Below are 25,721 nucleotides of genomic sequence, written 5' to 3' on the forward strand. Positions count from 1 at the left end.
CTATACTCCTAAGAGTTCACTCAATAAGTGCTTTCAGAATCACTGTTTGGATTAGGAACCTTGGTTTTTATTTCTAATATATGAAAAGCAAATCATGAAAGAACAAGCTCTCTAGGGCTGGAGTGATAGTACAGCAGGTAGGGCATTGGCCTTGCATGTGGCCGACCTGGGTTCAATTCCCAGCATTCCATATGGTCCCCTGAGCACCACCAGGAGTAATTCCTGAGTGCAGAGCCAGGAGTAACCCCTGTGCATTGCCGGGTGTGACCCAAAAAAGCAAAAAAAAAAAAAAAAGAACAAGCTCAACTCAGACACTCCACCCAATGTAGGATGCGTTTGGAGATCCAATCTGTTGGATGCATCCAGCTCAGTTCTACTAGGTAACACACATAGCATTTTTATGTGCATAATTAATAGACTGGCTACATCTTCCCTTTCTCCTATAGAGTCTAGGGGCTAGGCAGTTTAGATAGTCCCTTGACTATCTGAAATATATCTCCTCCAGTAATTAATCTTGCCTCTCTCCTGAGTGAGAGGCTCAGTTTTGTCTGTGAGTCACCATGTTTGCTTACTTCTCCGCAGAGTATCTAAGATTGAATTAGCAGTATGCCTCCCAATGCACTATATGATCTCATCACTAGAACTCTAGATGGACTGTGAGCTCAAGAATCATCCTGACCTCCTTCACTTTTCTATCTGGCTCCATCCCTCGGTCAACCTGTGTCAATGCTACCTAGCCCCTAGACTCTATAGGAGAAAGGGAAAATGTAGCCAGTCTATTTATTATGCACATAAAAATGCTATGTGTAAATGATTCACTTCCTCATTCTCGTTTGACACTATCTATTAGAGGCTATATCAGCTATTCTCAAAATCCTTAACAATTTGGCAAGTTATCATAATTCGGAATCCTGTTAATTATATCACCATGCGAAAAGCACATAAATGGATTTTGGAATGTCATTTTCCATATTTATCATCCTTATGAACCATGTCAATATCCAGCTTAGTAAATAAAGTACATCTATTTATATGTGTCTATGTGCGCACATCTCGATGGTGTGAATGTTTGCACTCCTCCAGGTTCATATGTTGAAGCCTGGTTCCTAAGGTCATACAAAGTGGGGCCTTAGGAAGGGGGTTGAGTGATGAAAGTAGAACCTATAATGGAAGCCGTGCTTTTGTTGTGAAAACTGGCCAAGGTGGAGGGATGGGTTCTTGAGCACTGTATGGCCGAAACACAAGCAGGAAAATATGTAAATCTGTAACTGTACCCTCATGGTGATTTGCTAATAAAAAAAGAAAAACTGGCCAAGGAAGCCCCCTCGCCACTCAATTAATAGTTTTTAACAAGGAACAAGTCCGCTCTACTAAAATTATTTTTTCTTTAACAGAAACATAAAGTTATAGTTGAGCAATTGCATATAAGGTTACAAAAGAAAAATGGCTGTCTAGAAGGTGGGTTTTTCTAGACATTGAAAATGCCAACCCGGGGCTGGAGCAGGTAGGGCATTTGCCTTTCATGCAGCCCACCCGATTTGATTCCCAGCATCCCCTAAGATTCCCCCAAGCACCACCAGGAATAATCCCTGAGTGCAGAGCCAGGAGGAACCCCTGTGCATTGCCAGGTGTGACCCAAGAAGAAAAAAAAATTAAAAAGAAAATGCCAACCCTACTGAAAACTTCCACCTCAAACTTCTCAACCTCCAGAACCATGATAAATGATTGTAAACAACTCAAATGTGATGTTTCTATAAATTTAGGCAAGGTGGAATTACAAAGTCATTTCCAAAAGGGTTTCAGGAATACAGTGTTTCAACTCCAGTCCCTCCACCAGTGTCCACTTAGCTCCACCAATTACCACCCACCTGCCCATTTGCTTCCCACCCACCCGCCAGCTTCAGTGAGACGCCCTTTTTAAATAAGTTTTGGCCCTCTGGCTTACAGTGCTGTTACTGTCTGGGTTTCACACTTTACCATCTTTCTTTTCTTAAATTTTAATTTAAAAACACTGTGAATTGCAAAGTTGGTCATTATACAGTTGTCTTAAGCATTTAGTGCTCCAACACCACCATTGTGACTTTCCCTCCACCAGTATCCCCAGTTTCCCTCCCAATCCCAACCTGCCTCCTTCGGTACATAACAAATTTACTTTATGCTGCTTGTTTCAACAAAACTCTAAGAAACGGTAAATAAAATGACTAAGAGTCAATTTGTGATTACTGTATGATTTTGACCTATATAAATAAAAAAATTAAAACCATGTAATACAATATAATAAAATGCCTACTCTCATTTACATCTATAAGTTTTCAACTCTGGAATCTGAAGTACATATTACATTACTTTTTTTTATACTTGGATCTCATTATGGTAATAATCATGTCTCACCTGTCATTAATAAAACTTTTAGAGCAATTATGTGTTAGCATACTGTGGAGTTCACATGAAAGAGGTTAGGCCTACATATGTAAATTTTTCTCCTACTCTTTATATAAACACTGTGGTTTACAAAGTTGTTCATGATCATTTGTTGCAGATATTCAATATTCCTACACCAACCCCACCACCATTACACCTTCCGTCCACCATTGTCTCCAGTTTTCCCTTAAGCCTGCCCCACAGCAGATCCTCAATAATTTATTTTATATTGCTTGTGATTAATAATTTCCTAACAAAATGATCAAAAATATTTCTTAGAAAAAAATTAGTGTAAATGATTGTATCTCACCATGGAGACATTAAGTCCTTGTGTGAGAGATTACTTAGATGTTGCTACTGGTTAAACCTTCCGGGTTTATGTTTTGTTAGTCAAGATTGGTTGCCTTCTACTTTTAACAAGGAACAAATCCACTCTACTAAAATTATTTTTTCTTTAACAGAAACATAAAGTTAGAGTTGAGCAATTGCATATAAGGTTATGAAAGAAAAATGGCTTTCTAGAAGGTGGGTTTTTCTAGACATTGAAAATGCCTTATACTTTTCATCCAATCCGGTGTGCTACTTCAAGTTTATCAGTGTTGCAGTACTCCAGGAAGTTCAGAATTTTTAACAGCTGGAGTTAAATTTTTACTGGATGGTGGCTTTGTCATGGGGCTTCCCGAAGTGAGGGCAGGTAGCTCATCCCAACTCCGAGAATGCCTGGAGATTTCAGCAACAAACCCCACACACCTGAACTTTTGGCAGGTTAAATTTCTTGGTGAAGTTTGTCCTGCGATGAAGTCTGACTGGGGACATGGCAGTGATTTGGGGACGTAGGAGCAAGCAGCTGCCAGGGCTCTGTTTGGATGGAGATGGGCTAACCTGCCCTTCTCTGGGTGCCCCAGATATCTCCATGCACTGGTGTCCAAAAAATATTCTGCAACTTGTTGATCTCTTTCAATATTTATTTATGAGTCTCTGGCGCAAGGATGGGTAGAGGAGCTTACACGGCAGCACCAGAGACTTGACCATCTTTCAATTCCCCTCTTTTTCCCAGTTGAACGCTTCCTCCCACCATGGTTGTAATCCCCTCCCTGTATCCTCCAAACCCCCAAGTAGCATGATATTTATTATTGCATCAGAAACAGATTCTAGCACACCTACACATTTGTTTCATTAGCGTATACTGCACTAAAAGATACTTATATTTGTGGTTTTATGCATTAATTAATTTCACCTAAGGTTGAGAACCATAGCTTGAACTCTTAGGTACAACTGTTATTCAAGAAAATATTCTCCGTTTTCTCCCCTTAGCCCTGAATGCTTCCAGTATTTTGTTTGGACATGAATAAAATTAGTGTACATGATAACCTAACTTTCTGCCCAAATAAACACTGTGATAATTACATTATTGACTCATATTCTCAAATATCTTTGGCAGTCACAACCTCTGTGACAGGAGATTGAAATTGACCATTGAAATAAATTCAGTGTCTATTTCACCAGGTACACCTGGTGTTTAGGTTATGTTAGTTGTTAATTTTCAGCAAAAAAATAATAAAGCATCATTTATGAGTCTATAAACCAAGAGGACTTGAAAATGAATATGAAGGTCCAATGATACTGTTTTGCTTGAGAATTCACAAATTTCAGTGAATCAGAGATAAATTTTAATACACAATTTCAATTTACAAAATAATATAGTAAATATTTTAGATTTTTCGTGAGTTTGCCAACAGAAGTTTATTCTTAGTGGTGGGAACCTTTTGACCACAGGAGTGATTTGACTCTGAAGTTTCAAAATTTATTTTTGTGTGGAAAAAGAAAATACACATGTTATTCCTAATTGAAGTTGTTAACTGTCAACTTGTAGTATGTCGATGACTGACATATTTCATTCAATTCCTCAGACTCAAGAAAGCTATTTCCTAATATCTAAAAAGTGATGCTGAATAGTCTACTCAAAGCTGTATTCTCAAAGGTGTCTCTCTCTGGCTCTATCTCGAGATTTGGCTTTGTCGGCATCTCAGTGCATACCCATATCTGTATTCTCTCTGTTGACATAATTATAGAAATGGACACGGGGAGACAGGATTAGAAAAGCACAGTTTTCACTTTATGTCTTTATCATGTTTGGGGAATTTACAATTGTACTTATGAGGTATAAGTCTCCGTCTACAAACCCAGTAATGCAGGAAAGATTTTCTCAGCGTAAGTCTGATTTCTGCAAGAGAACGCAGAGTTCACTTAAGTTGAAACAGCAGCTAGAAGTCAGCCAGTGATCTGGGCATTTCTATCTCCTTCCTGTCATGTTGGTGACTAGGGACAGACACCCTCGTTCTCTTCTGCCAGTGCAGGGGAACTCGGTGTCATTTCTTCCTGACTCTGAGGACTTCACTGGCTCCCTTGATGTCCTGAAACCAATTCCTGACCACAGACATGAGAGAATCATTCTCTAAATTATCCCAGCTGTGACTGGTGGAACATTCTATGGGGCCAAACTTCTCAAACCTATTTTTGAAGCTGCAGTACCATGATCAGGTGAAAGTGTAAGAATTGCTGGGAAGGTTAGTGATTGGATAGAATAAGCTGGGGTGGTAGGAGTGGCCAATTTATTCAGGAAACAGCCAAAGATGGTTTTCTGGGAGTAGCAATATCAAAGTTGAGTTCCCATGACAATCATATGATTATAAATTTAAAATAGGATGTGATAGAACTCTGAAGAAGTCAAGCATGTGGTTTGAATGGGGCTTGTTACCTAGTTTGCCAAACAGTGTAACAATTGTTGTCCAGGTAACAGGTATTAATCAATTATCATATCTGGGCTTCTTCTCCTTTCTTGTGTCACTTGTATCACTTGTCATCCCATTGGTCTTCGATTTGCTCGAGCAGGCACCAATAATGTCTCCATTCCTTTCTCTTTTCCTTTCTACCCTTGTTAAAGTCCATTCAAGACTCAGAATTCAGTACTAGGGATGTAGTTTAAAGGGATTAATGCACAGTTTTTTTCTTTTATGAAGGAGCTCAAGTTTTATTCTTGGCACTGTATGGTCCCCTAAGCACTGCGAGAAGCAATTCCAAGCACGGAGCCAGAAAACATTCCCCTGTACCACGAGTTGTGCCTTCCTCCAAAAACTCAACATCTAGGGGCAAAGAATCTAAGGGCCAACACAGGTCTAATGGATTTCCCTTGCTAAGGAAAACAGAATATCTTAACTCCCTATTTTTTGCTAGTAGTTTCCAAAAAGAAGCTGTGCTAAACTACCAAAAATTGAAGAGTAGGCAGTGGAAATGTATTTGAGAAGTTGGGAGCCAAAATGCCTCTAAGTGTTTTAAGGCACATTTAATGTTTTTTTATTATTTTACTTGCTAAACAATCATGTCAAAATTTTTTTGTCTCATTAATACCTACAACTAAGATCTCACTTAATATATGTTCCATTTTGGGGAAGAAATTTTTATTTTGTATCATGGGCTCAAAACACAAGAAAGTTTCTATTTGCTGAGAATAGATCAATGTCAAATTATTTTCTGCCTTCTTCCCAGTTTTTAAAAAGGTTAGTAAGTGGAATTAAAACTAAGGTACATCTTGACTCATTCTGAATAGGTGCATTTGATAAGTACCCAAATCCCTTCCTTGATCCCCTGTCTCACTGTCGGAACACAGAGTATATAATTGGAAAGAACAGGATACTTTGACTTTTGCCTTTATTAATAATTATGTAACTGGAGACTAATTCTACCAGAAAAATTCCTTTTCTCATCTTTCAAAGTAAGAAAATAATAGTAAATTATTGGCCTGAGTGAGAGAAAACAATGTGTGTTCTGCAAGACAGGGGCACTTTATTAAGTGTACATTATTTATCACCAACTAATCACCAAAGTTATCTTTTAGAGCCAATCAGTGGGTAGGGCATTTGCCTTGCACATGGCCAACCTGGGTTTGATTCCTCCATCCCTCTCAGAAAGCCAGGCAAGCTACTGAGAGTATCCTGCCTGCATGGCAGAGCCTGGCAAGCTACCCATGGCGTATTCGATATGCCAAAAACAGTAACAAGAAGTCTCACAATGGAGACATTACTGGAGCCCGCTCAAGCAAATTGATGAACAATGGGAATACAGTGCCACAGTGCTACCAAGGAAAATCAACCATAGTGGATTTTAGAACTATAGAAAAGTTCTCTACTAGCTACCACATGTGTGTGGTGGGTGCAGGGTAGTTAGGATAGAAGAAGAACCAAATATGACAATAATAGTTGGAAATGATCACTCTGAACGAGAACTAAGTGTTGAAAGCAAATAAAGGAATATATATGATAACATTTTAGTATGTGTATTGCAAACCATAATGCCAAAAAGGAGGGGGGGGGAAGGAAGGAAGGAAGAGAGGGAGGATAGAAGAGAAAAGTGTTGGACACTATCAAGACATGCTCATGTCTAGGAACCACTCCGCCATCCAAATTTTGGTGACCTTAGCCTTCCCACATGAAACTATAGCATCATCATAGCAGAGTCTGATCTTCAGATTGAGCTTGTGAGATGCTTGTGAACATGCATTTCCACAGGCACTATGGGTTGAAAGGATTTCAAAGCGTTCAAAAGGAAAGTAGGGACCTACCTGTCATAAATTAGTTTAGATTGTTGCTGTCAGGCAAAGTTACCAGAGTCAGAGAAATTGAATATTCTCCCTCCAGATAATTACTATTAACAGAGAGTATTGTCAGGCTAGGAAGTTGTATTGTATATAAAAATGTGTGTAAATATATATGGAAAATTGTCTTGACAAATGTTTTCCTCTACTGGGAAGGCAATCACGACTTCCTTCCTTTCCTTCAACAATGTATATTTTCTGCTTATCTTGTTTCAGAACCAATTTTGTTTTGATAAGTTCTATAAACAGGTACCCAATGGTCTCTTACTCTTTAAATCCCAATATTAGGGTAGAAAGTATATCTCAGACATTTCCTATTCCTGTAGCACTGTAGCACTGTTGTCCCATTGTTCATCGATTTGCTCGAGTGGGCACCAATAATGTCTCCATGGTGAGACTTGTTGTGACTGTTTTTGGCATATCTAATATACCACGGGGATCTTGCCAGGTTCAGCTGTGCGAGCAGGATACTCTCGGTAGCTTACCGGGCTCTCTGAGAAGGATGGAGGAATCGAACCCAGGTCGGCCAAGTGCAAGGCAAATGCCCTACCTACTGTGCTATTGCTCCAGTCCTTCCTATTCCTAATAATTAAAAACACTATCTGAAAGAGGTGATGAAAGAAACAATTATCTGAAATTAACAGTCTTAAAATATTGCAGATATTTTATCACTGGGATTTCAGAATGTAGAAGATATAGATGAGAAACTCCCTTTACAAATGTTAAACATAAGTTTGAAAGATACCAATAGTCTGTGAACATGGGAGTCTTAATTAATAGAGAATAGTGGTTATCTGTGTGACACACAAAATATATCTGTATATATGCATATATTTCTTTTTGTTGTTCATATCATGTCAACTTTTCATAATTTTATTATTAGATAACTAATTTAATAACTTCAGTGGCTCAGACTAAGGTTTATCACACTCCTGTGTGTGTGATTGATCATTATTGAAACAACAAAAGGGAAAATTCTTCAAATATTTTCCTGAAACTGGAAATTGAGATTATAAATAAAACAAATGTGAGCAAGTCTGTTCTTTTTGCTGTTGTTGTTGTTGTTTCTTCCTCTAACCCACAGATGCCAAGGGTTAGAGGCTCTGGTGGGGAAAACTCCCCTTCAGCTTACAACAGCCAAAGTCCTGTTCACGATACACTCTGCAAAATTGCCAGCTGAGATCAACCTTTAGTTCAAGGCAACTTGAAATTACAGCAGCAACTGAAATGAAATTTGTTGAGGTGCCTTTCTTTCCTTCCTTTGGAGGTTTTCTAAGGTGACAGCCAGAGAGAATATGGCACTTTCATGCAGTTAAGCAGTGACAGAGCTAATATTTATTGCTTCAGAGCAGCATCAATGTCACTTTGATTGGGCTATTTGTTTTTAAGGCCACTGTCATTTGGATTTGGATTGGCTACTGAATCACCCCTTTATTATTGACCTGTGTATTGTTATAGAGCTGATAAAAATGTTTGGGTTAGTTACAAGTTCCAAGAAGCTTCTAACAGCCCTACAGCACTGTTCTCTGAACTGTTTGGAACCATTCATTTTCTGAATGTCAGCATGTGAAAGACTTCATTGTACAGAATTGAAAATCATTTGTGTCTAAGGACCTGGGCTATTTTTCCGTTCTATCCCATTGTTTAAAAGCATCTAGTGGTCTTCAGTACTATTTATTATTTTAATATTCTCAGTTAGCACTTCAAAACTAATTGACAAGAAAACGATTTAGTCATAAAAGTATGTTTATAAAGGAAAACATCACAAGTGATGGTAAAGATTTTGATTAAAAGCTCTCTAGTTTTTTGTGTATTTTCCATGTTTAAATATAGAAGCCAAGTCCCTTGTATGGCTGATAGCATTTTTTTTCAGTCAACAAAATACAATTAACACTTACTATCATCACTTCCCCTGAACATTATATACCTGCCCAAATTTAAACAAAATTTAAATGCATCTTTCTCCATGCTACGTAACTCTTTTATCCACATACTCCACAGCTGTTGCAAGGTAGAGGGGAACATTGCTGAAATAAATGCATAATTTTACAGTTTTGAATGATGTGTCCTAGAAAGTTTCCCTAGGGAAGGTGTTGTAGGTCATTGAAGCACTGACATTCTTTGTCACATACCATATTCAAAATTTTTTTCAAAAGCTTTTCCATAGTTTCTGGTGACCCAGAGTGAACATTTCTCCATATAGATGGAGATGTAGTAACGCTCCGAGTGTTGGCAAGGCTCGTGGGCAGAAATCTATTTATAATTGTAGTTGTCTCTCCTAAGAGCCAAAAAGTAGTTAGCTCGTTCCATATGTCAGACCCTGTCCTGGCTTCCACCCAAACTCATTTTCCTTGTACATAACAGAGATGTAATTGCAAGCAAGTAGGACCATTTGATTCCTCCGAACTGTTTCTTCCCAGCATATTTTCCAACAGAATCTCGATCACTTAACCTTCCTTGGAACCTTATCTCCCCTTGAATTTGAGAGCACATTTCCCTCTACTTCCATCCCCGACTCCCTCCATCCTATTCCTTTTTGTTGTTGTTGATGACCGTTTTGCTCCCTTGCCCCCAATGTGGATGGACCCAGGCATGGTGCCTGCAAACCCATTCTGCAGTCACTGCAACTGCATTACGATGCCTGAACTGTACACATTCCCCCAGAGTCACTGCAGGCCTCGACTTCCTTTCCTATAACAAAAATTTTTCTATGCCCAAGACCCGGAGCTTTTATTACATTTCAATCTGTATGGTGAAATGCATACTCTGGGACACCAGAAGCTATAATAACGCTAATTTTTTCTTAACTATAGTATGTAACAAAGAATTTAAATTCTACCATGACCTACAACATCTTCCAATGTTCTGCTTAAAAACTCTACTTACATGTTTAGGAGAAATCTCCAATTTAGCATGTATAAATCAAGTTTTCATTCCTTCTTCTTACACCAGCTCCTCCTGCTCACTTTCCTTCTCAGTAAGGGGCAACCCAGCCTCCCACTTGCTTTGGTACCAATAGATGGTGTTTCTTGTGTCCCATATGCAGTCATGTCATTACTAACTTAAAAATGTACCTGTCTTGGGGGTTGGAGTGATAGCATAGAGGATAGGGCATTTGCCTTGCGTGCGGCCGACCCGGGTTCGATTCCCAGCATCCCATTTGGTCCCCTGAGCACCGCCAGGAGTCATTCCTGAGTGCAGAGCCAGGAGTAACCTCTGTGCATCGCCAGGTGTGACCCAAAAAAGCACAAAAAAAATTTAAATTTAAAAATGTACCTGTCTTCCAGTCTTCCCTCACCACACTTGCTGCCAGCATTCTGGCCCCATACTTCACAACTTCTCCCTAGGATGACTCAAAATAGCCCACCAACTGGAATTCCCTTGGCTCCTCTCATGCAAAAGTAAACAAGGAGATTCTTTCAAAATGCAAATCCCGTGAAGTTACTACTCCACTGAAAACTACTCAGTGGGAAAAGTCAAATCTTCCCAAGCATGATAGAATCCTGTGTCATAGAATCAAGCTCCCCACGTATGGCCTACAGCCTACATATTGATTGATTGATTGATTGATGTGTGTGTGTGTGTGTGTGTGAAGCAAGACAGTTTATATTGAACAAAGCTTACTTAAAAAGATGCCGGGTGGCAGGAAGGAGTTAGTGGTGGAGTTGGGGCTTGGGGACAGAAGAAAAGAAATACGAGTTCAAGAGAGAACAGAAGCTAAAAAGAACAAGCAAGCAACAGAGAGACACAGCGAGCAAGGGAAGCAAGATACTTGTTCAAGGGAGAACACGGGCTTGAAAAGCAAGCTCTCATCTCTATTAACTCCCTCCCTGTCACTTGGCATCTCCAAATGCCTGAGCATGCCACCCACACTCCCAGTTGAAGCTCTGACTTTGTATTTTCTGAGTCTAGAGTGTTCTTCTCCCCGCTATGTGTTATGGACTCCCTTGATTCCTTCCGATAGATGTCCTTAGTACCCTGTTAGTGAAGATTTCTATTTCCATTTTCTTCAATACAACATGCTTTGCAACTTCTTTCCTCCATTTCAGGTTATCTAGATACCAGTATATACATGACACTAAACTATAGCTATATATATGGATATAGACACAGTTGTAGAGATTGATCTAGAAATAGACATGAACATAGATATACAGCCACGATCTATTTAGGTTTTGATTCAAACTAAAACAAAAGTCAGAGTCAGGGAGATACCTGAACTGCCTACAGCACATGTTCTTTAAAGAATCACTGTCTGTAGCACTGTCATCCCGTTGCTCATCAATTTACTCGAGCAGGCACCAGTAACATCTCCATTGTGAGACTTGTTGTTACTGTTTTTGGCATATCGAATACGCCACGGGTAACTTGCCAGGCTCTGCCCTGTGGGCGGGATACTCTCGGTAACTTGCCAGGATCTCCGAGAGGGACATCTAAATAAATTATATATATTTTGTATAAATTATACATATACATACATTTTATATACATGAATGATCGGCTCAAGGAACTGTTTGCAAACCATGTGATTTGTTAGTCAATATTCCTAGGCTTAGGGAGGATGAGGAGGAGAAATTGAATTAAATAAATAAAAAATCAAGTGAGCGAGGGTGGTAATAGAGAGAAAAAGGGAGACTTTGGTCTGTTTCCACCATCCTTTTGCACTGGCTCTTACAACCGACCCAGAATGAGTAGACAGAATCTTCTACCTAAGGCAGTAATGTCAGCTGCCCTTGGGAACCCTGCAGACCTTCCCCAACTGGTGCTTCACACATACCCCGCCCCCACCCCCCACCCCCAGCCCTTCAGAATGGTGAAGAACTGAGTTTTCTCATTACCGTGTGGAACACGGATTCCCCTAAGGCAAAGCTCTTCCTCTTGCCTAAAATGATTTACATTTGGGGATTTTTGTGGTTGCTGCTTTTTTCGCCTTATCTTTTGACATGACTGTTAAGCAAATTCAAGATTATTTAATCAGGGGAACTTGGCCACCAGTCTGGGTATTATTTATAATCTGCTAAGATTAAAAACAAGAAGCCACTATTTCAAGAAAATGACATTTCTACTTCCGGGCAGGTCTTTTACAGTTTCATTTTTAAAAAATGTCTTACTCAGGTAAAAACAACATTTATTAGTATAAAACAGTTATATCATTTTTACTAGGACTGTTTAACACAGCAGAGTAGTCTAGATATAAATGATCGCTTTGAAAATAAGACACTCTCCACTCTTAATTCGAAATTTGCCAGGAAAGTCATTTTTATAAAATGATCTATGGAGCCATTCTCCAAGATTATAAAAAAAATTGTAAAATATTTAGAGTGCAATAAAATGCAATGTTTTCATTGCCTTCCTCATACTAAATTCCACATTTATTTTTATATCAAAGGAAAATCAATAGTTTTCAAACATGTAATCCTTTACAAGTGTGGGAGAGAGACAGTAAAAAATGAAGAGGATTTTAGGATGTTTCTGTTATTTTGTCCCCCTAAAATTTTAAAGGAACTGGATGAATATCTGGCAATAGAGTTAAAGACCAGTAATTAGCAATAATCAAGCTTCCCAGTTATTTTTAAAAACCATATTCCCTTTTGAGAAATAATAAAAACATGTGTATCCCTCCTATAAAATTCTGGGAATTTTTAGCACACCTGGTTATTTTAACAGGAATGAAATTAAAGAGAATATGTGCTATTTATTTTCTAACTGTTTTTCCTCCCCAGAATTAGGGGACCAGACAATATAACCTGCTTTCTGCATAAGTTTCCCTCTACCTATACCAGAGCACACAGATTTATGTGCATTCACGCGCTCTTTATGTCATAATGTCTTCTGCTATTTGGGGGACTACCAAAACAGGTAAAAAATTATTGAGGCCTGACAGCTGCAAAAGGTCACCAAATAAAATTCATAAGGATTATCTCTGGTGCATCATAATATACAGAGAGAGAAATTAACTAACTGCCATGCTCTGTAAGAAGCATCCTCCAATTCCTTTCAGTTCTCTGGTTCCATAAAAGAACCAAACTCCTTTCATCATTTGAGACTCCACACAAGTCAGAAAGCAGATTAGCTAGTTGTAAGAGAGACACTTTTCAAAAGACCTTTGATTATCAGAATGAAACCCAAGAAGTTGAGTGTGGAAGACAGAGAGCGAGACAGAAAGAGAGAGATCATAACAGAGAAAGACACAGTTACTTCTTTTTTTAAAAATCAGAATTATTGACTCAGGATGAAGAGTTGTTATTTCCACCCTGGGACTAAATTTTCCCACTCAAAGGAGCAGAGTCAGGGCTGGAGTGATAGTATAGCAGGTAGGGTGCTTGCCTTGCACATACAGCCCAGTATGGTCCAGAAGGAGGAGAAAAAAAGAAAGAGCAAGGGCTCAGGTTATACATATGTATGGATTTTCTTTTAATTGACCTATTACCTATTAAACAATTTATAGAATTAATAATTTTTGAAAAGATAACCAGTGATTGAAGACTCTATGAGAAGTGAAGGAGGACATTTGAAAAAGGGAAGGATTCAGAAGGATCTTGCAACAAGAGATAAGTCACCCTCAGTGAGCGGCACTCAGAACTGAGAGGCTGGGCCCCTGCCACAACTGGTGGATATCACACCAGTGGAAGAGTTGCAAGATTTTCCCATCAGAAGCTTCCCATCAGAAGCTAAGACTGTAAAAAACTAAGGCTCGCCGACGGGCATGTGCACTCTCGGGCTCTCCGGGAGGCTCTGTCTCACCACCCACGTTCGGTGCTCTGGAACCGCAGTGTGTGGACTGGATCAGGACAGCCAGTGGTCAAGGACAGGTGAAGGAAGAACGAGGACCAAGCTGGTTGCTGATTAGTTACCGTTTATTCAATCTTCCATCTTTCCCATCTCCCACACTCCCAGCTCAGTCCTCTCTCTGGATTTACTCCAGCCTCTCCTCCTACTTGTCTCTCCCACCTTGCCCTCTAGGCTACACACAGCCAGGTAGCAAAATCAACATAAGAAAGCCCTTCCTGAGGGCAGGGCATTCCAAAGCCCTTCCTGACTCTTAAGGCTTTTTTTCCTTTCCTTAGTCCAAATACTTATTAACATCTTAATACTAGTTGTTTTTGTATGGACATAGCAAGAGATACTTTGAGGCTTGCAAGGCAGCTCTCCTGGCAACATCTTGCCACAGACTCAGACCACAGCACTTGGGCCAAATTAATCATTCCTCACCCTAGCAGGGTCCAAATCTAGTTATCACTGTTTGGATCATGACAGCATTTGTCCATGATCAAGCTCTTAACTTATAGTTAAGCATTAGGCACTTTGGCCAGGCCCATCTCGATGCCAGGGTAGCACACAACTCACCGCTTGCCCTGGGTTTGTCTCATCCCTCATCGGGACCCTGCTTTGGGGGTGCTAGGAAGTAAGGGCAGCAGCTGAGGCTTAGGTTGAGAGAGCAGATGCCCAGGAGGAAAATATGTAGAGTCAAATGACTCCCAGGTTACAAAAGCATAGCATTTGCTAAGTCTTCCTGTGTCCATACAAAAAGGACTTGCTCTGAATAAACTATGCAAAGGACTCAAGGAGAAGAGAAAAATAGTATCTGCAAGTCAACAGAACACTAAGAAAGAAGTTACAAATAAACACAGAGGAATGGGAGCACCTTGACGGGAATAACCCAATAAACCTAAACTACCTGAGGCTATGTTATCCTACATAAGAGTAGTATAGAGGCTGATTGAGTTCCCAGATCTCAGGCAGGACCCAGGAATCCACTTTTAAGGAAGAGATTGTGGCAAGGTGGGAGGTTGTCTTTTTCTACGATTAGGAAACCAAGACTGTGACTTCCATCTTGCTCACATATCCCCGATCTCTTTCACTCCATCACTTATGAATCCAAAACTTGCAGACTGCCCTGTGGAGATACCAAGAGGCACACAGAGTCTGTCCAGCCAGCACCTAATGAGGAACGAAGACCCATTTCCACCTCAAGAGATTGGGGCCCCACCCCCAAACCCGGGTGGATATGGAAGCAGATTCTGTCCCAGTTGGAAGGACCATGACCCCCACAATCCGTGACCACGCTGAGAGACCCTGAGATAGTGTCCAGCCACGCTGTTGCAAGTTTCCTGGCAGGAGAAAAGGAGATAGTGAATGTGTGATCTATAGAGTCATTAGTCTGGGTTCTACCCAGATCTAGACACGAACAACCCTAGATACCTAAAACGTGTCTCCAAAACACTATCCTTTGGGGCATCCATCTCCCCGACATTCCCTGCATGCTGTGATATGCCACCCAGTGTCCTTCCCCAGAGAGCTGTGTATATCCAAACCCCAAGAGTCAGTGCACATGTTACAGTACATGCCAAAAGGGACTCGATGGGTGCAATGACATTTCTTGACCTGAGAAATGAGCTCAGATTATCCAGGTGGAGCAAGTGGTGTCTTCCAAGAAGGGAGACTGTATAGGTCCTTTGCCTAAATTTTGACAATGTTAACTCTCCCAATCCATGAGCAGGAGAGGTATTTCCATTTCCTTGTGTCCCCATTATTTCTTGAAATAGCATTTTGTAGTTTTCTTTCCAAGAGAAAGACTGCAGGGTCAAGTTGAGAGAAAGGAGAAGTGGAATGATGACACCAGGAGAAGTTGAATGGCCACACTGAAAAGGCAGGGTCATGGCTAAGGGACCTGGGCAGGGTCTACGAGACAGAAAAGGCAGGTCAAAACATCCCACAGCCTCTGGGGGTGACACAGCGCTGCCACCACCTAGATTTTATCATTATTATTTGGGGTTTTTTGTTTGTTTGGGGGCCACATCTCATAATGTTCAGGGATTCCTCTTGGCTCTTCACTCACAGATTGCTCCTGAGAGTGCTCAGAGATCATATGGTGGGCCGTGGAGTGCTGGGAATTGAACCAAGGTTGGCTGCATGCAAGGCAAATGTCCTGTCCATTGTACAATCTCTCCAGCAACCATAGATTCTAGCTCACAAAAATTATTTTGAATTCTGACCTCCAGAACTATAATAATTTTGTGTTATTTACAAGACCCTGGGTTTGTGCTCACTTATTGCAGTGACCATAGAAAACCAATACATATGAATATCTTCTGTCCTATTACCTTTAGCTAATCAACTTCTATTTTTATGCAGTCTTTATTTTATTTATTTATAATTCTTAGGTCTGAGGCCACACCTGGCATCGCTCAGGGATTACTCCTGCTCTGCTCTCAGGGATCACTCCTGGCAGGCTCAAGGGACCATATAGGATTCTGGTTATCAAAACCAGGCCGGCCATGTGCAAGGCAAATGCCCTACCAGCTGTATTATCACTCCAGCCCCCTCCTTTATTTTAAAGAAAACTTGAAAGTGAGTTTGTAGGCTATGTCTGACTCCCCCCACCCACTCACACACACACACACACACACACACACACACAATTTAGTGAATAAGATAAGCAAAACCACAGAATTTGTGCCGTATAAGACCATCTTCTGGAATGTAGCAGGAGGATCACACTTTGGGTGTCGAAGCACAGAAGAGCGAAAACAACTCAATGCTTTCAGAACTCAGTCCCGCAGGCAGGAGAAGGCTTGGTTGGTTGAAGCTCATGCTGCCATGGCATGCCACAGAGCTAGAAGTCATCACTAACAACAACAAAGCCTCCAGATTATGTTCTGGCTTAAACTTTTCAAAGTTAGAAGAAAAAACCAACTTCCCTAGGCCCTTGTCTACTGGTGAGGTGCAGGGTTTCGCCTGAGAGAGAGCCCTAACACTTCCTTCTCATGGAACTGACCTAGGTTAGAGGGTTCCTTGCTGTGGTTGCATTGATTTGAGGAAGAAAATAGCGATTTCATTCAAAACAAAAACATGGCCCATAGATGAGAAAAATAAATATCACCTGGCTTCCAGCTTTACAGTAAACCAGTGCTTTCAACCTGAGAAGATTTCTTTCCCAGGGGAAATTACTGGAAATGTTTGGGGATATTTGGGGTCGTTAGAATTCAGGGATGCTACTGGAATCTAGTGGGAGACTCCAAGGATGCTGCCAAACACCCTACAGTGCACAATATACTCCTCCAGACACAATCCATGCACAACAAATAATTTCACAACCCACTGTGTCATTAACGCTGAGGTTGAGAAACCCTGCAAGGGACAATAAATCTGCCAAATCTATTAAATTATTAAAAAACTTGAGGAGGGCAGGATCAGACACCATTTCTCGGATATTTTTGTAGACTCTCTTTGGAAAGCATAATGGATTAAATACCAGCGGCCCAAGAAATTGCAAGAGCAGAAGAGAGAGGAGGACCAAGAGTAGTATAACTCTAGATACACAACTTACATATTGCACAAACTTTAACTCAAAGTGAATAATGAACACAAATGTAAACTACATGGAGAGTCATTACAGTGTTAAACCTATTTTGCCACTCAGGAAACTGTTCTTTACATCAAAAACAGGAGAGGTAGAAGTGAAAGGTTAAGGATGCTACTATATTGACCCATCGACATCCTCCCTATCACAGTACCAAGTCAGAGATAGAGGAAGCAAAAAGAGGATTCTAGGAGAGCACCGTGAAGAGAAAACGATGAACAAATGTGGACACTTGAGAAGAAACGTGGATAATACATTGAGTTTTGTAGAAAATGCTGGAACTCTCTGAAACTCTCTTCTGAAATGGCTGTGTGCTGTACAAGTGGGTTCCTGTTGTTCTACCTCCTTGTCAGCACTTGATGTTGCCATAGATCTGGTTTTTGGCCATTCTGATAGGTGGGTAGGGATACATCATGATTGTTTTCATTTGTGTCTTCCTGGTGACTAAGAATAGGGAGCATCTCTTCATATGCATATTTGTAATTATTTATGTTGACTTTTAAGGATTTTGTTCTTCTTTTAGAATTCTATGTTAATGCTTTAAATTTTAGCTAGGTGCCTTCCAAACAGTGCACAAGTAGCCAGAGCCATCCTTAGTGATATCAGCATAGACATTTCAGTGCTCAAATTCAGTTTAATGGCACTGCTGGGATCCAGTGACACTGAGCCACCCCCCAGGACTATCCAGGCAGTGCTCAGGGTGGCTGGGATAACACCTGGGGTCAAAATTGAGGCATTTTCCATGCCAGGCATGCTCTGAAGCCCTTTAAACAATCTCTCCAGACCCCCTCTTATTGTAAACATTTTTTCTTATAGAGTTTTAATAGTTCTTCACATATTGTGGATGTCTTATCCAATATGTCTTTTGCAAATATTTCATTATGTTACCTATCTTTTCTTTCTTCCGTAATAGACTTTCACAGAACAGAAATTGTAAAGAGTGATGAAGTCTAGCTTATCAATATTTTCTTTCAGGAACTGAGCCTTGGGTGTTTTAGCTACACAGTCTCCCCATACCCAAGATCACCTGTGCTTTCCCCCTGTTTTATTTTTTTATGAGATCTCTCATTTCGTAGTTTACATTTGTGCTTCTTATTCACTTTGAGCTGAAGTTTGTGCAATATGTAAGGTGTGTATCTAGATTTTCTGTTTATTTTTCAGTATTAAAGCACCCTGGTTAACAAAGTTTTGGGCAGTTTAATTTTAGACATACCGTGGACAAGCACAAATGCCACCACCAATGTCAGTGTCCCTCGGTTTCCTGCCATCCCCTCCCCCAGCCCGCCTGCCACCTTGACAAGCCGGTTTTCAGTTTGGTTTTTGTAGTTTGGATCTCATGATTTCCATGTTGTTGGCTCTGTGGTTTGGAGATAGATAGCGATGCCACTTCTCTCTACCACCAAAGTTCCCAAGTCCCCCTGCCCCCTGCCCCACACTGTTCCCATCTGTCTCTTCTGGAATGTAATCACGTCTAACGCTGTAAGCCAGAAGGAAAAGGACATACACAGGATGACCCCACTTAGATACTAGAGTTAGAATAATTGGATGAGGGTACACTTTGTTTGAAAGGAGGAGCCAGGTAGGGCGGAGGTGCCTAGGTGTTCTGTTTGTGTTTGTTTTCTGCACGTGTGTGTATAGTGTTCTATCATCATCGATGAAAAAGACTATCATTGCTTCATGTGTGGCCTTTTCTCTGTTGTTAAAAAATCAGTTGACTCTACTTATGTGATTCTATTTCTGGATTCTCTCTTCTGGCCTACTGATTTATCTGTCCTTTTGTCAAGACCGTAGTGTCTTGATTACTGTAACTGTGGAGGGCGTCTAGAAGTCAGGTAATGCCAATCCCCCATTTTTGGCTCTTCTCTTTTAGTACTGCTAATGATTGGGGCCTAATGTTTCTTCATAAAATCTCCAAAATCCACAAAATGACTTGCTGTCATTTGACTTCAGACTCTAGAGATCAAGTTAGAAATAATGGGTGTTGACACACAAACAAATCTCGGGGAGCGATGGCCCCGGACTTTGCAATAAGATGTTTCCGCTGGGCTGCTCCGGGCAGGGGTAGGTGCCGACCCTCCGCCTGCCTTCTAGGAGCCCCGGTGGCAGCCATTTTCTAGAAGTCAGTGACAAGCTCCAGGTATGAGTGGTGGTGGCAGCAAACGCCAGGTCTCACGAGACAGGGGAGGAGTGGGTCCTACTCCTTACCCCCAGCCCCCCCGCCCCAATGGGACCCCAAAATGATGCCACATCTGGCCACCATCTACTTAAGCTCCCACATGGCCATGATCCAGGCACACAAAGGAATCTCAGACCTGAACAACTTGCCTCAGTGATCTCTTCAGACCCTGTAGCACTGTCGTCCCATTGTTCATCGATTTGCTCTAGCGGGCACCAGTAATGTCTCCATTGTGAGACTTGTTGTTACTGTTTTTGTCATATCGAATATGTCACGGGTAGCTTGCCAGGCTCTGCCATGAGGGCGGGATACTCTCCGTAGCTTGCCGGGCTCTCCGAGAGGGACGGAAGAATCAGGTCTACTGTGTGCACGGCAAATGCCCTACCGGCTATGCTATGGCTTCTGATCCTAATTATTAAAATTTTAGGATTCTTAGAGTGCCTTATTTTTTTTTTAATTTATTTTATTGAATCACCATGTGGAAAGTTACAAAGTTCTCAGAGTTATGTCTCGGTTATACAATACTCAGACACCCGTCCCTTCACCCATGCCCCTATTCCACCACCAAAGACCCCAGTCTATCTCCCAACACCCGCCCCCCACCCCCACCCCCGCCTGCGTAATTGATAAATTTCACTTCATTTTCTCTTTACCTTGATTACTTTCCATAATTCAACACAAAACTCACTATTGTTGGAGTTTACCCCCGAGAAAGACAGCCCTACTGCCAATGAAGCATTTGATAATTAGTTTTCCATTGCTGAGACTGGAGAGATATGAAGTTCCACTGTCAAGTACATAGAATTTTTTCCCCCTCCTTCCCGTGCCACCAAGTTCATGCCTGCTTAATAAACAGTCCTCATATTACGGCTGACACCACACCACCCGACGAGAAAAAGAGATATTTCCTGTCCTCGGCCAGCACGGGGCTATAGCTTAGTTCACAGTCTAGAGACATGGCTGCAAGCAGTTTCTGGAAACAAAAGTAGTTCCTCCGGATTCTGGTTGATCTGCAGCAACGTGGCAGCACAAGAGTGTGGCCACCCGGGTCGAATCTCAGCGGATCCTTTCTCGGTTCTTTTCCCTTTCCTGGGAGAAACGCGGTGTGGCGTCCACCATATTATGAGGTCTATGGAGCAGGCACGAACTTAGAGGCATGGGAATGGGGGTGGGGGGAATTAAAATTTAAAAATTTTATGTACATGGAACAGCGGGACACTTAGAGTGCCTTATTGACACTATATTTTATTCATAACAAGCAATACAAAACACATTGTGTAGTTTTGCATTTTCGGCAGGTATGAGTGGTGGTGGGACTGATCTCAAAATATTGAAGGTAACTAAAGTAGAGAAAGAGAGTATTGTGCAAATTGTTTGCCACACAAGCAGGAGGAGGTGTGGAATGGGGGCTGGGGGGGATACTGGGGATTTAGGTGGTGGAAAACGTGCACTGGTGAAGTGATGGGTGTTTGATGACTGTATGATTGAAGCTCAAACATGAAAGTTTTGTTACTGTAACTCATGGCGAATTAATAAGAAAGAAAGAAAGAAAGAAAGAAAGAAAGAAAGAAAGAAAGAAAGAAAGAAAGAAAGAAAGAAAGAAAGAAAGAAAGAAAGAAAGAAAGAAAGAGAGAGAGAGAGAGAAAGAAAGAAAGAAAGAAAGAAAGAAAGAAAGAAAGAAAGAAAGAAAGAAAGAAAGAGAGAAAGAAAGAAAGAAAGAAAAGAAAGAAAGAAAGAAAGAAAAGAAAGAAAGAAAGAGTAAGAACTGGTGTCTGTAGGAAGGTAGTCTTTTCAGGTTCGTTCAGGTACCATGCTGAATTTTATTTTCTGTGTTTGAAGGATTAAGACCTTAATCCTGACTGGCTGGCACAAACAATTGAAGGTGGGGGTCCCTCTCTCTCTAAATCTTTCCAGCTACTGTCTTCCACTTCTTCCTTCCTCCACTGGAAAAAAGATTTCTGATAGTAAGGGCTCCTGAGATTAAATGAAGCCAGTTTGAATAATCCCAGGCAATCTCCCATTTTAAGGGTTGGAACTTTAAATTTAAACTCTGCAAAGTCCCATATAAGCTCCCCATATATCCTCATACAGCAGCCTCTTTCCAGGAATGTGGCTTTTGTAGGAACCTGAGCTCGCCTTACACCAACCATGAAGAAAAGCTCAAGTGTCAGCACCTGAATCAAACTGAGCTTTAAGAGACTCTCCTTGTCATGGGCTGCAAGAACTGGGCCCTTGATGGAGAGAGTAGCTCCAGTCAACCTCCCCGTTCCCTCGTGTACGTGGCGCTCTGAATCTTCTTCCTGCTCTGGCTTTTGTGGTAACTCCCGTGAACTTCACCTTGAGGATTTTCACATTGGATTTGCAAAGGACTAAGAATTATCCCTGGCTCATGTCAAGAATCATTTTTGTTACCTTTCATGCAATCTGCCTATAGCATCTTTATTATTGTCCATCTAATAAGTTATATTTAGGTCTCTTTGAATAGAGAGGAATTAGGCTAGTTCAATTGATCCTAATACTTCTTGTTTAAGTTTCAAGTCAAGAAATCTCAGTAGATAATAACATAAAAGCCCATACAAATACATGGCATGTGGATGAAATGTCCACTCCCTGCCCATTGCTGGTTGGCCCTTGTGTGCTTTTCCCAGTGACCAGCCAATCAGTTTGGAGATTTCCCCTAAATCAGTGTTTGGACAATCACTAGCAGTCTAGGGACAAGAGCTTCTAATGTAACAACTCAGAAACTTTCTCAGATCAACTTGAACTTCAGCCTGTCTTCATACTTGCATGATCTTTTATGTTAAACCTCACAGATTGCAAACATACATTTGTTGATAATTTATTTTTTTTACTTCTTACTTGCCTGCATGGCAGAGCCTGGCAAGCTACCCGTGGCATATTCAATATGCCAGAACAGTAACAACAAGTCTCACAATGGAGACATTACTGGTGCCCGCTCGAGCAAATTGATGAACAACAGGACGGCAGTCCGACAGACTTCTTACTTAAAGGAAAAAATTAAACTTCATGGATATACAAACAGGATGAAAAATCAAACCAAACTCCTCGTCTATATCAATCCCTCTCTCAACTATCTTGTAAAGTTCACAAAGGCCTCTGTTTGACCAGAGATCTGAAGCAGTTTTCTTCTTAGCTCTGCAGAGAACAAATGTTCTCTTAGCTATAGGAGGACGTTTTTGCAAGGTTTTTCAGGAATACTTTGAATGGTGCTACGCTTTATATAATAAAGCTACATTATGAAATATCTGGCTATATTATGATGCGGGTTCCTATGCCAGTTAAATCATATTTTCTCTACTCTATTACTATGAAATATTGTGCTATGGCTCTCTAACTTTGCATGGAGAGTTGCAAACACCGTTACTATATTTCTTACACCTCTAGCAACTCTTTATTATATATCACTAGGGACATTGCATTTACATCAATGTTTGTAGCTTTTAAAAATCTCAAGATCTCTATGTGCAAAGGGAGAGCAATATGCTTTCAAGAATGCCCAAGCTGTATCCTTTGCTCACATGAGATTATTTGGCGTTACTTCAAAAAAGGACAAATTCAACTCTTTGTAGATTAAGACCAGAAAGAGATGAGAGATAGTTATTTATCATGACCAGCATAACTTCCTACTATCAAAAAACATGGAAATTAAGTTCTACCAATGAAAAGTGGAGTGTGTGTATGTGTGTATTTTAAAGCTACAAACATTGATGTACATGCAATGTCCCTAGTGATATGTAATAAGTAGTTGCTGGGGCTGGAGCAATAGCACAGTGGGTAGGGCATTTGCTTTGCACGCGGCCGACCCAGGTTCGATTCCCAGCATCCCATATGGTCCCCTGAGCATAGCCAGGAGTAACTCCTGAGTGCAGAGCCAGGAGGAACCCCTGTGCATAGCCAGGTGTGACCCAAAAAGCAAAAAAAAAAAAAAAAGGAGTTGCTTATACGAGGTATAAGAAATAAAGTTAACCGTGTTTGCAAATTTCCATACAAAGTTAAACTCTCCATGCAAAGTTAGAGACCCACATGTTGTATGTTGTGTGTGCACATACATATATGTGTACATATACAATGTACGTGCACACACACACATACACACACACAGAGCCCCAGGTTTCCTATCTCTTGTCACTGTTTATTTTACAAGGAAATGCCAAAGTCTACTGTCAATGGATCATTAAGCCACACTCATGTAAACCAGTGTGAGTTTGAGGACCATTGAGCATTGTAAATTTGCCCTTCTGCACCAGAATTAAATAAACATCGACACTCAATAACACTGCAGTGATCTGCCAAGATCTCTGGTGGAGTAGTTAATAGCCCTTGGAATGTCTCATTTCCTTCTTGACATGGGGCGCTCGAGTGCAGTGCAACACAGAACACGAGCCAGCTCAACACTTCACGGATAAGTGTGGGGCGCCTTTTTTCCCTTTAGTTTATCACTGACAATATTTTAACAGTAAATTGATCGTATACCAGGGGTCACAGACCTGCTCTATGGTCATGGTTTTTATTATACAGCTTTATATTTGTCCCACATTAAGCAATTATTAGGGGGGAATCAGTTGCCAACACCGATAAATACATAGATTATATATAGACATAGATTCTTTGAAAAGTTTATCAGCTCTGGTCTTGACTGTGGAGAGATAAAAGAAGGTGCCTATGCGCTCTAGAATTCTGCTTTCTATAAATTCTGCTAGAATTCTCTAGAATTCTGCTTTCCACACATAGGCAATAAAGGGTTCTTACCCCTCTGTTACCTTTACCTGGTTTGATTGATGGTGTAGTACAGGGACACGCAGAGACAGCATCTCCCGTGAGCTAGAACACACAGCATCATGGGACTTGTCCTTACTCCAATATTTACTGCACCGTCTGTGGGTGATGCATGCACTTATAAGTCCTAGACTCACCTTGACCCACAGTGGAAACCTCCATTTCTTTATTCTTGTGTTGACTTTTGTTCTTTGACCTTCTTTCTCAACTCCACCTCCCTCCTTCACTTCCTTTATCCCTGAAAGTCAGTGCTCCTTTTGGTTCTTTGAAACATCTACAGTTGCAACATCTACAGTTGCAACATCTACAGTTGAAACATCTATAGTTGCAACATCTACAGTTGCAATATCTTCCACTCTACCACGGAGAACTTCACTCGAGAGAACGGTGAATGCACTGGAGCACATGCTTTGCACGCTGGAGGCCCAGGTTTGCTCCCCTGCCCTGCATGCATTGCCAGGAGTGACCCCCTCAGCACCAAGCCAAATGCAGCCAAGTGGACCCTGAGTGATGCAAGGTGTGGCCCCAAAGTGACGACAGTAACATTTATTTCACATTGAGCGCTAGTGAAAGAACCAGTTCTAGTCTGTTGAGAACTGCAGCACCTCTGGCTTGACTGAGACATGAGGGGACTCACATAGTTCCCACGGTGAACTGAACTATGCCCTCCCCCCTTGTTTTTACCATTTAAGGTCATATTAGCAGAGTTGGGCGTTGAGATGTAGGTATATTTCCTTCACTCTTTCCACTTAGTGGGATCAAAGAGTCTTTGCTGATGTAAACGACAAAGCTAGATAAGATCTAAATCTCTTATATATAATATATGGATATATTCTATATATTCTTATATTTCCTGGTTCCATCTTACTGGTTCTCTAAATCCAATGGCAGTTGTCTTAAAAGGAGACAGAGGAGAAGCATGGAGTGGAGAAGATGGCAGCCGAGTAAAGACAGGAAGAGCTTGGAGCCGCCGCGGGCCAAGGAATGATGGCACCCTGCAGAATCAGTGGACGCTCCCTCAGAGCTTCTGGAAGAAGCAGAGTCCAGTGGCTCCTCAGAGTATTTCGTGTATTTCTTTTCAGTCTTGGGGGAGAGCTTGTCCCAAGCAGTGCCCAGCTGGCCCAGGGACCCTCCCAGTGACACTTTGTTACTCAGATTAGATTGCTCAATGCTTTGGTCTAGGAGTGCTGAGACCACGAGAGCAACACCCAGCAGTGCTTAGTTTGTGTAAAGGGGAGGTTGAAGGGGAGGAACAAGAAGTTTACTGTTTTGCAAATCTATTATTTCAGCTGATTCAACTATGTCACTCCACA

The sequence above is a fragment of the Sorex araneus genome, chromosome 5 (assembly GCF_027595985.1).
Source record: "Sorex araneus isolate mSorAra2 chromosome 5, mSorAra2.pri, whole genome shotgun sequence".
NCBI classification, from domain to species: Eukaryota; Metazoa; Chordata; class Mammalia; order Eulipotyphla; family Soricidae; genus Sorex; species Sorex araneus.